Source organism: Nyctereutes procyonoides, unplaced genomic scaffold (genome assembly GCF_905146905.1).
Source record: "Nyctereutes procyonoides isolate TBG_1078 unplaced genomic scaffold, NYPRO_anot_genome, whole genome shotgun sequence".
Lineage (NCBI taxonomy): Eukaryota > Metazoa > Chordata > Mammalia > Carnivora > Canidae > Nyctereutes > Nyctereutes procyonoides.
Genome location: NW_026575047.1, coordinates 48,774,790 through 48,786,812, shown reverse-complemented (window position 1 = coordinate 48,786,812; position 12,023 = coordinate 48,774,790).

The window sequence follows — 12,023 nt, the reverse complement described above, 5'->3', positions numbered from 1 at the left end:
CGGGAGCCCGACGTGGGACTCGATCCTGGGTCTCCAGGATCGCGCCCTGGGCCAAAGGCAGGCGCCAAACCGTTGCACCACCCAGGGATCCCTGCTCTTGCATTTATTTTGGTGTTTTCTTGACGTCCTTTTCTTCCCATACTGGCCATGTCTTGTAGGTCTATGTTTGGGTTCATTTTTCTTTGCATAATCCAAGGAATCATAAATCAAGTCAAGTATCTTGCCACCACCAAAAAGGGTTATGAATCCAAATACAAATATGACGTCTTGTATGGTATTATACATTTTGGCTGGGTTTTCCTGAATTTCTGTCTTAGGTACTCTTGCCTTTCCAGGGTGAAGGACATCAATGATCATGTTTCTGCTGAAGTAGTCGGTTAGTCATGAACTTCTTGGTCCAGAGAGTTACTGTGTCATTTGTCATGGTGGCTGAGCTTCAAGCAACCAGGGCAAAAATGAGGGAAAACTGCCATCTTAATACTGAATTTTCCAGTCTATGCTATGGAATGCCTTTCTATGAATTTAGGTCTTTAATTTCTTTGAATAATGTTTTTAGTTTTCACTATACAGATATTGCACTTCTTTTGTTCAATTTATATCTGTATATTTTATTCTTTTTTATGCTATTATAAATGAAATTGTTTTAATAATTTTTCTTTTGGATTATTCCTGGCTAGTATATAGACATACCTTGGATTTTTCTTTTATTTTTTTTAAGATTTTGTTTATTTATTTATGAGAGACACACAGAGAGAGAGAGGCAGAGACACAGGCAGAGGGAGAAGCAGACTCCAGGTAGGGAGCCTGATGTGGAACTTGATCCCGGGACTCCAGGATCATGCCCTGGGCCAAAGGCAGCTGCTAAACCACTGAGCCACCCAGGGATCTCCAACCTTGGATTTTTCTATGTTGATATTTTTCTGTGACCTTGCAGAACTAATTTATTAGTTCCATTTTTGTTTTTGGTGTGGGTTTCTAATAATTCATCCATCTTAAATCTAGCAACCCCATTTCTAGTTATGTATCCAAGAGAAAGAATGTATAATGACAGAAAACATTTTTCAAGAAGTTCATATCAGCTTTATTTGGCAATAGCTAAAACAAGGTGAGTGTCCATCCAAAAGCAATTGCATAAGCAAACTGTGGTATATACATACAGTGTTATGCTACTCAAACTTCCTCTCCAAAAAGGAAAATAAAAACAAAACAAAACATCACCTTTTCAGCATGCAACAACATGATTATATCTCAAAAATATGGAATGAAAAGAGAGAGAAAGAGAGGCTAAAGAGTTCCTACTGTGTGAAGTCCTGTAACTCAAAACAGTAAACTTATGATAATAATTTATAACAATAACCTATATCGCAAGAGTGTTATAAGGGAACATTGTGGACAATTGTGCACTGACAAATTAGATAGTGAGATGAAATAGCTAAGTTTCTAGAAAGACATAAATAACAAAATTGTCTGAGGAAGAAATAAAAACTATAAATAGACCTTTAAGAGGTAAATACATTGAAATAATAACAATAATAACAACAACAACAATAATAATAATAATAAACTTCCTATGAAGAAAAGCCCAGAAATAGATAGCTTCACTAGTGAATTCTACCAAATGGTAAAGGAAAAATACAAATCCTTCACAAACTCTCGAGAGAAATAGAAGATGATGAAGCACTTCCAAACTCATTCTATGAGTCAGCATTACTCTACTACCAAAACCAGACAAAGATATCACAAGATAAGAAAACTATATAAAAAAGAAAACTATAGACCAATATCCTTCATAAATATAAACAAAAAATCCTCAACAAAATACTGGCAAGCCAAATCAGGTAACACATAAAATTGATTATACACTGTGACTGTTAAATTTATTCCAGGAGTGTAAAGTTGGTTTAACATACAGAATTAATCAATGCCATATATTATTTAATAGGAGGAAGAATGAAACACACAATCTTCTCAATAGACATAAAGAATCTGATTAAATTAACCACTCCCCCTTCTTCATTGCAAAACAGTCAACAACTGAGGAATAGAAGGGAACACTACATCATCCTGATCAAGGGTTTCTACAAGACAAGAAGAAAGAAGAAAAAAGAAAGAAGAAAGAAAGAAAGAAAGAAAGAAAGAGAGAGAAAGAAAGAGAGAGAGAAAGAAAGAAAGAAAGAAAGAGAAAGAGAAAGAAAGAAAGAAAAAAGAAAGAAAGAAAGAAAGAAAGAAAGAAAGAAAGAAAGAAAGAAAGAAAGAAAAGCTAACATAATATTAATGGTGAAAAGCTGAATGTTTTCCCCCCAAATAAGAAATAAGACAGGATGTCTACTCTGTCTACTTCTATTCAATATTGTTCTGGTGGTTCAAGCTGCAAAGATTATGCACAGAAAAAAATAAAAGTCATTAAAATTATAAAGAAAGAAGTAAACTACCTCTAGTCACAGAATACTTTGTATTGTATTCAGAAAATTATAAGAAAAAAGGTATTTTGGGGGGAAAGAAATTTGCACAGGTAAATTCATTAGTCAGAACTCATCAGATGCTATCCTTAAGATTTGTGGGTCTTAATATATATAATTTTTACCTTCAATAATCTTATAAAAATGTTTAACTCTAGTTATTTTTGTGCATGGTGAATTGGATATGGTGAAGTTTACTGATCTGAAATTTACATTGAAGTGCATAAAAAACAATCAGATGGATTTATAGTTGGAAGGAGGAATGACAGATGCATAGATTTATGATGAAGGCAATACGACAGAATGTTTATTTTTTTTTTTTTTGAATTTTTATTTATTTACGATAGGCACACAGTGAGAGAGAGAGAGGCAGAGACACAGGCAGAGGGAGAAGCAGGCTCCACGCACCGGGAGCCCGACGTGGGATTCGATCCCGGGTCTCCAGGATCGCGGCCTGGGCCAAAGGCAGGCGCCAAACCGCTGCGCCACCCAGGGATCCCCAATACGACAGAATGTTAAATGTAGAATCACATTAGGGAATGTAGATGTTCACCCTAAAATTCATTCAACTTTCCCATATGTTTAACATTTTAATAATCATAATTTGGAGGACAAAATAAAATGCAGACCAAGATTCAAGAAGCTCACAGTCTATGGGAACCCTGGGTGGCGCAGTGGTTTAGCGCCTGCCTTTGGCCCAGGGCGCAGTCCTGGACACTCGGGATCGAATCCCACGTCGGGCTCCCGGTGCATGGAGCCTGCTTCTCCCTCTGCCTGTGTCTCTGCCTCTCTCTCTCTCTCTCTGTGACTATCATAAATAAATAAAAATTTTAAAAATTAAAAAAAAGATTAAAAAAAAGAAGCTCACAGTCTAGAAAGATGGACTTCCAAAGAAGTAATACAGTGATGACTGCAAAAGAGGTGTTCATAGTACAGTGGTGGCACAGTCTTCTGCAGTTACTGCAAAGATTCCAGGTCTGGTTAGAGACAGTTGAGGTCAGAGAGTATGCTTAAAAGATTGGACTCTCTCCTCTAGTAATGTAGAGAGATTGAAGGGCAGCAAAGCATTCTGGGAAATCTCTCTCCTACCTGCACAAGCTTATCTGGAGGATTTGGGATGTGACTATGATGACAGTTTCACCTCTGCAGGCATTGATAAATGTGTCTTAAAATGAGCTATGCTCACTGGATTATGTGGGATTTCTGGAAGGGACCAGCTAACTGCCCCAAGACACATTTAGGCCATGCTTGCCTTGAGAGGGACTTACCCAGCACTGCAAGGGCGTCCTGCTGCCTTCCAGCTGGATCGTAAGCTAGTCATGCCCCTCATTTGGAGAGAAAGGCATTAGACATTGCTTCAGTATCATGTTTTCCTTTGACTTGCTAAAAACTTCCACTTTTTCCTAAAACACTTTCCAGGATCAGTTTATCTATTTTATTTAATTTTTTTGAAAAGCCTAATTACTTTCTGAACAATCAAATGCAATGATATTGAAGGAGAGCTAACGTTTTCAAGTAGGGTGCTCCAATTTCTTACATTAAAGCCAAGCTCCATGATGAATTATCTAAGATCATTTTATATTCACCTGGATGTAGGAGTGAATTAGAAACACATATCATAGATGGTGTGGTTTTAAACTGTGAGTCTATTTTAAAAAGAAACATAAATTTTGTCCATGTTACTTAAAGTCCAATAAGTACAAATAAATTTCAGAATGACAATGTTTGGCTATGAGACACCATTAGATAAAATGTAGGTTATTCGGATTCTAATGATATATAAACACCCAAACATGAATTAGTGCTAGATTAAGTACTTCTTTCAATTTTTCAAAAGTTAAGGAAAAGTCAGAGGCAACAGTGTTTGGCATATCTCCTTTTTAAGGAAGAATAATGGAGGCGTAAAAAATACATATAATATGACAGTAACACAGAGGATTGATTTTGAGGTAACACAATTAAGTGACCCAATAGATATCCCAGGAAGTGCCTTGCTAGAAGTTTTTATTTTTAGGTAATTGTAGAGAACATAGCCATATTACAAAACACAACTAACACCATGACCCCAAGCCTTCAGCTATTAGCAGTCAATTTTGAAGACTCATTCATATACAGAATGTACTTACCAGGGTGCTGTGAGTCCTACCTGGATTTTCAGGGTCCTTTCTCATTTCCAAATAAATTCATGGCAATAACAAATATAAAACAAATATAAAGTGTCAATTACTGTTCTGTTACTTAGTTAATCATTTCAAGATCTGAAACAAATGTGTTTCTTTAAAAATTATTTTTTAAAAAATATTCCCATAAAAATATGGAACTCTACTATTTCATCAGTAGTGTAGAGGCACTGAAGTTCCCATAACCCCTACATATCTGAGTATGCACTTGACCGATGGGAAGACAGTAAACCATATGAGCCATCTCCTTAGAAATGCATCTTCCCTTGGGAAAGGATTCCTACATCCATACTAAAGAGTTAAATCATTTGCCATTGGCAAGAAACAAATGCAGCCATTTTCACGCTGACATATAGTGTCTACGGTTCTATAGATTTTTCAAAGGAAATAGATTCAAGCTCTATCAAGCCTTCCTGAAGGCTTAGGAAATAATAATCACAGATTCTTCTCTTTGGAGCCATTTGTCCTCTTGCTGCTGATTTTCATCAATTCTCTGTAATTTTTACCCACTCTGCCTCAAGATCATGAGTTATCATTGGTTGCCACCGGAACACTCCAGGGCAATCTGTCTTATTGAAACATGGGTTGGCCTCATGGCTGTGAATAATCATTCACTTTCTAATATATCATATATTCTCTAAAATTCTCTCCCCTCCTAAGGACAATATCATGCTGTCCTGGAGCTGATGAGGCTAGAAATTAATTGTTTCTCTGTGGTTTGATAAGTACTATGGTTATTTTTACATGTTCATTTTTAAAGTTTCACCAGATTAAAGACAGTTCCTGAAAACTAAATAGATACTATGCCGTGTGTATGAATATGAATTACTTTAGTGCAGATTGGAACCAAATACAGATCTGGAAGTAGTATGGCAGTAGACAAAGGTCCTGAATTGGGCATGTCTGCCTTTCCCCCCTCTTTTGGCTACCTCTAGATGTGGCAGGAATGAATTGATCTGAAGGGCTCTAGTTTTGCTGATTCAATAAAGGTACAATGTATTTTATATTATGCTGGCAATTTTATATTTAGACAATGATATAGCAGAGGCTTGAGTATGCTTTATGCTTTTTATGGCATTCTTTTATTTCAATATATGGCAACAATTCCAATTTCAATATTACAGTACTGGTTGATAATGGGAAGAGACGTTGGCTAAGTTTGAGGTTCATTGTCGAGTTCTGATAATGCAAAAATACACTTAAAACATCCAGCGTTTCTTCTAATTCTTTGACTCTTCTTGGAAGATAGCATATTAAAAGAGAAAACACGTGAAATTATGTTTACTAGCCTTTTGGACATCAGTATCATTTCTTTAAGGCAACAGCATGGTGAGTTAAATGTAAACACATCAGCAACATATGGATTGAATATTCTTTAAAGTGTGTATGAGCTTGGAGTCCCCTAGGTGGCTCAGTCAGTGAAGTGGCTGCCTTTGGTTCAGGTCATGATCTGAGGGTTCTGAGATCAAGGCCAGCATGGGGCTCCCTGCTCAGTGGGGAGCTAGCTTCTGACCTTCCCCCCTGTTCATGCCCTCTCTCTTACTCTCTTTCTCTCTCTTAAATAAATAAATAAAATCTAAAAAAAAAAAAGTAAGCATGAGCTCAGGAATTAACATTTGAAATGTAGTTGGATATATTTTCAGCAACACTACTTACCAGGCAATAATGGCAATGTCCATTTTGATCATGAAACACATAATCAAATTATGCTGGCAATTCCTATTTCAACATATAGTCCTGATGGGAATTATATCTATCAGAATCAACTGCTGACGTCATATAGATAGATGTCCTGGCCACTACTAAGAACCACCGGTAAGACTGTAGAGCCACACTCATCATTGTCATCCGCAGTAGGTGCAGATAGCTTACAGTCCCTGTGACTTTTGACCCTCATAGGAGACCTCACCTCCACGCTGGGGACTGTAGAGGACCTAGAATCAGTACACCATTGCAGTGGCTACACCTTGACTCAGTAACCAAGCAGGAAGATGGACATGACTGCTTCCACACAAAATTTTGCATTTCATGTTGCATAGGATTAAGTTTTATTTAAACATTGTTCTATAATTTTTATTGTCATTGTGAAGTACATAAAACTGGATTTACTACATGATATCATAACATGGACCTGGATCCTCTGCTTTCTTGCTGTGTGCACTTGTGCAAGTTTCTTAACTTCATTGAGCCTCAGTTGCTTTTCTACCAAATCATGATACATAAAGAACGCAGTTTTGCAAGGTTGAGCAAAGACATGTGAGTTGTGCCTAGCACAGCGCCAGGGCACATAGGAGAGTGCTCAGTCAATTGTTGCTCATGTCGCTGCATGAATTAAGTTTATAAATGTTTAAAATGACAAAACTGACTTTAAATTGTTCAAATTTGTTAAATTACTTAAATTATCAATAATTAATAATTATCCATTGATTTAATAATTCACAATTATCAACAAAACACTAGTAATGATTATTGACATTACATATATTAAACACAAAGTTATTCAGGTTATTTAAACCATTAAAGTTGCATAATGAAATTATTGCCATGATTATTTAACAAGAGCTTTTTGGGGACTGTCACTTTAATAGGGTTCTATTTTGCAGCCCCCCAATGAAAATGGGTAAGTATACTCCATGAGGTGTTTACCAATGGGGCTAAAAAGGAGAAGCAAGTTTATAATCTTTGCAAATACTAGTCTCGATACCATTCTGGATTTTCCTTGTGTCATGTTGTTTTTGCTTTTAAAGTTATGTGTTATACGTCTTCAACTTGTCAGGCAGTCATCAATTTAAATAACCTAGTCTCTACAGTATAATACAGAGACAATTTCTCTCTCTCTCTCTCTCTCTCTCTCTCTCTCTTCTCTCTCTCTCTCTCTCTCTCACACACACACACACACACACTCACACACAACTTCATTTCCTCTGTTGAGTCTTCATCGACATACCAATTAAACAGTTTTTACAGTGATTTAAAATATACGTGAAGTGAGCTAAAGAACATACTTATTCTTCCAACCATCATTCGCATGACTCTCATATTCCTGCAATCTTTGTTCCTGAGAAATAGCTAAGAAATTATCTGCATAGAATTTTTAACACTCAGAGGGTTTTACACGTGAATTATCCTGGGGTTGTAACTGACTTGTTGTAGTACTCTTTTCCCATCTGGAATCTCTGATCTATAACAAAGTTTTGATCCATGGTGGCTAATTTATAGTTTTTAAAAGAGAAGAACATAAGACAATGAAAGTGACATCTTAGAATTTTTTGCATTCACTCAATCGGGAACCAGTGGATTCAGATGCAATTGAACTGAATACACAAATGAATTGGGTCTAACATGGCTTATAGGAGTGCATTTAAAAAATGTGTCTCAGTGTATTGAAAACCTTTTAGTGCAAGGTAGGGGGTTCTCAGCCTTTTTCAAACCATGACCCCACATTCAGGCACACACAAGCAGCAGACTTCAGATGTGCCGAAGACATCTTTTGTTCTCTCTGCTCTTCGAAAGACCTGTTCACAGAATCCTACAGGGAGACACAGAGGATGTCATGGGAATTAGCACAAAGGTTATGGGGTGCTCCTGGCACATGAAGAGGTCCTTACTGCAAGTGACAGAACAAATCCACTTCAACAGAAGGGAGGTCAGAGCCTGGGAATGGGTTTCAGCCCCATGACACCCCTCACCCTGATAAGCTGCAGCCCAAGGACCCTGAGATTGAGAATCCCCATGGTAGTGGCACCACTTCTCTGGCTCTGGCCCTTGGGATGGTCCCATAGCATGTGCTTAATTGCTCACTTTCTGAGAAACACTTTGCAGCGGGCAATGCCAAATGTGTGGGACCTATTTCCCAATCTCCTGCGTGAACTGTCTTCATATTCTGAAGAGAAGTAGCCTGAGGCTGCTTGGGAATAGGGTCCCTATATGTAGATTCACATCACACACAGAGACTGCCTAGTCTATGTTCAGGCTTCTTGCCTTCTTTCACATTTGTATTTATGTCTTCCTTTTAGGAACAATAAGAAATAAGATTTCGCTTGGGAATTTATGTTTGGCACCTAAGCCGTCTCAGGATTTCACCACAATGTGTGGGAGTGATGAAGGCTCCGGCAGTGGGAGTGGGAGGTCTGCTCCGGATGCTTTTCTAGGAGATGCAGTGGCATACAAGATCACCCCAGGCTGCATCTCCCCGGCACTCAGTCCTAACCCATTTTCTTTCCCAGATATTAGCACTATTTATGGAGGTGTTAAAAGTATGTCTTCATGTAAACCAGGGCTGGCAAAGCAGAAACCAGTCTCCAATTCATTCTGTTTATCTATTCAAAGCAAGCGATTACTTGTTGGCTAAAAAAATTGTATTTTTCTAGAGTTTATTATCATAGTTGGGGTTTCTCTCTGATCTTTTTCATTTTTGTTTTTGTTTTTCCATAACAAATTGTGCATCTTTTAGCTCTGCTAAGAGTTTGGGGCTAAAAATCCTTTATTGCTGGGATGTAGCTGGAAAGAAAATTTTCTTCCTTATTTTTTTATTTTTAAATTTAAAATTAATTAATTTTTAAAAATTATTTTATTTATTTATTCATGAGAGACACACAGAGAGAGGCAGAGACATAGGCAGAGGGAGAAGTAGCCTCCCTGCCGGGAACCCGATGAGGGACTCAATTCCAGGACCCCGGGATCACGACGTGAGCCGAAGGCAGATGCTCAACCACTGAGCCACCCGGGTGCCCCTAATATCAATTAATTAACATATAGTTAGTGTATTATTAGTGTCAGAGGTAGAGTTTAGTGATTCATCAGTTGCATATAACACCCAGTGCTCATCACATCAAGTGCCCTCCTTAATGTCCATCACACTGTGTTACCCCAGCCCCTCACCCACCACCCCTCCAGCAACCCTGTTTGTTTCCTATTCTTAAGAAAATTTTAGAAAAAACTTCTGGAAAGAAACTCTTCTTAGAACCTAAAAATTTTGCATTGAGATTATGATTCCATAGTGCAGTTTGAGAAAGGAGGCCAATGGCTCTGGATGAATCTTCTTGCTCCTCATTTAGGAAGGCAGGAAAACAGCTTTAAAAATCCATGTTGTGGGCATTTACAAACTAATACCCCAGATTGCTTTCTTCCTGTGATTCTTGGCTATTTCCTGACAATGTTGGAGATCTCTGTCTCTCTGTACTCAGGGATCTCCTTTCTAGATCTTTCTCTAACTTTAATGAGTAATTCAGACTTCAAATTTCATGCATTATTTTGCATCCATGTCATGCAAAAAAGGCTTCACCAAAACTGGTGGGAAAATTATATACCAGTTTATTTAAAGAGTCATTACTAGACCTAGAATTTCAAGCTAAAGTGACCATGTGGAATCCCCAATTCATATGATAGTTACTATTCTCTACTGTATAGTTCCACAAATATTTTTATTGGTACTCAGGATTTTCCTACAACTTTATTTCAAAAAGTAGTCTTGAAATATAAAACCACAGAAACATGCCCATTACTAATTAAGCAATTAGCCTAAAGCTGATGTTGAAGAGCCACGCTTTATATCATATTGCTTTCCTGGATACCATAATAGATGATGTGAGTCTTACTTAGAAGCCCCATGTTTTTCTAATTTTTACTACATTTTGAAACCTTAGATACATATTATTTTTCCCTTATTGTTAATAAATATATTGAGAATGGAAATATTAAATCTGTTCATCATAACCCAGATACTCTGAGCAAAGTTCTTTCCTCAAAGCATGACACTTAGGGAAAGGAGAATCTCCAGGACTTGCTTTGTATGTGAATATCTGTGTTGTGATCAGGAAAAGTAAAATAGTCAGTAGACCACATGGAGACATACTTACCTAGACATGGTGAAAGAGTGCACCAATGAAGGGATGGTGTTATTAATGGCTCACACTTGTGCAGGCGATATTCTGAGTCCAGAAGCAAATACAGGATTGCTTAAGACATTTTTAGATCTTTCCAGTTTGCCATTTATGTTTACATTGTGACTGCATTCACTTTTTAGGAAACCAAAAATTGCTCCAGTAGTCCTCTTTTCTTATCTTAACAAATAGCAAACTTTAAAAATAAATATGGCTTATATGACAAGTTATTCAGTCACTGGGTTTATTTTTTAAAGATTTTTATTTATTTTATTCACAGAGAGAGAGGAAGAGACATAGGCAGAGGGAGAAGCTCCCCATGGGGAGCCTGATATGGGACTCAATCCCAGGACCCCAGGATCGTGCCCTGAACTGAAGGCAGATGTTCAGCCACTGAGCCACCCAGGCGTCCCTCAGTCACTGGATTTAAGAAAGACTTTGCTAAAAGTCTGCATACACCTACCCTCCAGCAGTGGGGATGGGAAAGGAATCTCTTTAAGGCTTCTGTTTACTAATCAGTATGCAGAAAATAATCTCTTAATATTGAAGTGTCAGTATTTAGGGCGCATGTTAAAATCATTCTACATTCTTTCCATAGAATCTGGTATACAATTCCAAGTCCTTGGAATTTTAACAGACAAGGCCTCCTTTGTAAAAAGGTAAAATGGGTCATATCAAATTGCGAAGAGACATACAAATATAATCATTATCATCACAACCACATCGCTATTATTTATTGCTCTTAAATTAAAAGCCCTTTTCTATTAACATTTTTTTCTTAGTAATAATTTACTTAATAAAATGATTTTGGAATTCATATACAGTCAAGAGGGAGGAACTCAGACCAGATTGATCTCCTCACAATGAACTACCAAGAAACAAATAGGTAGATAGATAGATAGATAGATAGATAGATAGACACTAATTGCTTGAAATAATAGTTTTTAAGACACCAGACATCAGGCAACAAAAAAACATCCATCCCTGAGAAATAGTAAACAAAGAAAATTTGCTTATGATTGCCCAAGATAACTGACTTGAGAGAATTTCTAGGCCATGGTATAGGGATGTGGATTCTCTCAGTTAAGAAGAAGAACCTGAGGGTTCAAAGGAGCAACACAATTACACTTTACAGGACAAAGTACTGGAAAGAAGTCCCCTTGAGTACTCAGCAGAATACTGATCTGCCCATGAAGCCAGAACAATCTTCCCAAGAGATTAGAAGGAATGGTTCCTGGTGCCCATGCAAGGCAGGCAATAGTACTCCAAAAAGGTTTTATTCAGCAATGGGAAATAATTAGGCACATACTGACAAAACTCTGATTCCACCTAACAAATGTTAAAGTAAAGCCCCAAAAGATCAATTTGTATCCAAATAACTATATATCGGAGCAAAGTTCAGATATTATATAGGAAGACCAAAAATATCAGGCACCAATGACGGTAAAATTCATAATGCCTGGCATCCAAACAGGATTTACCAGTTGTGAAGAAGGAAGGAA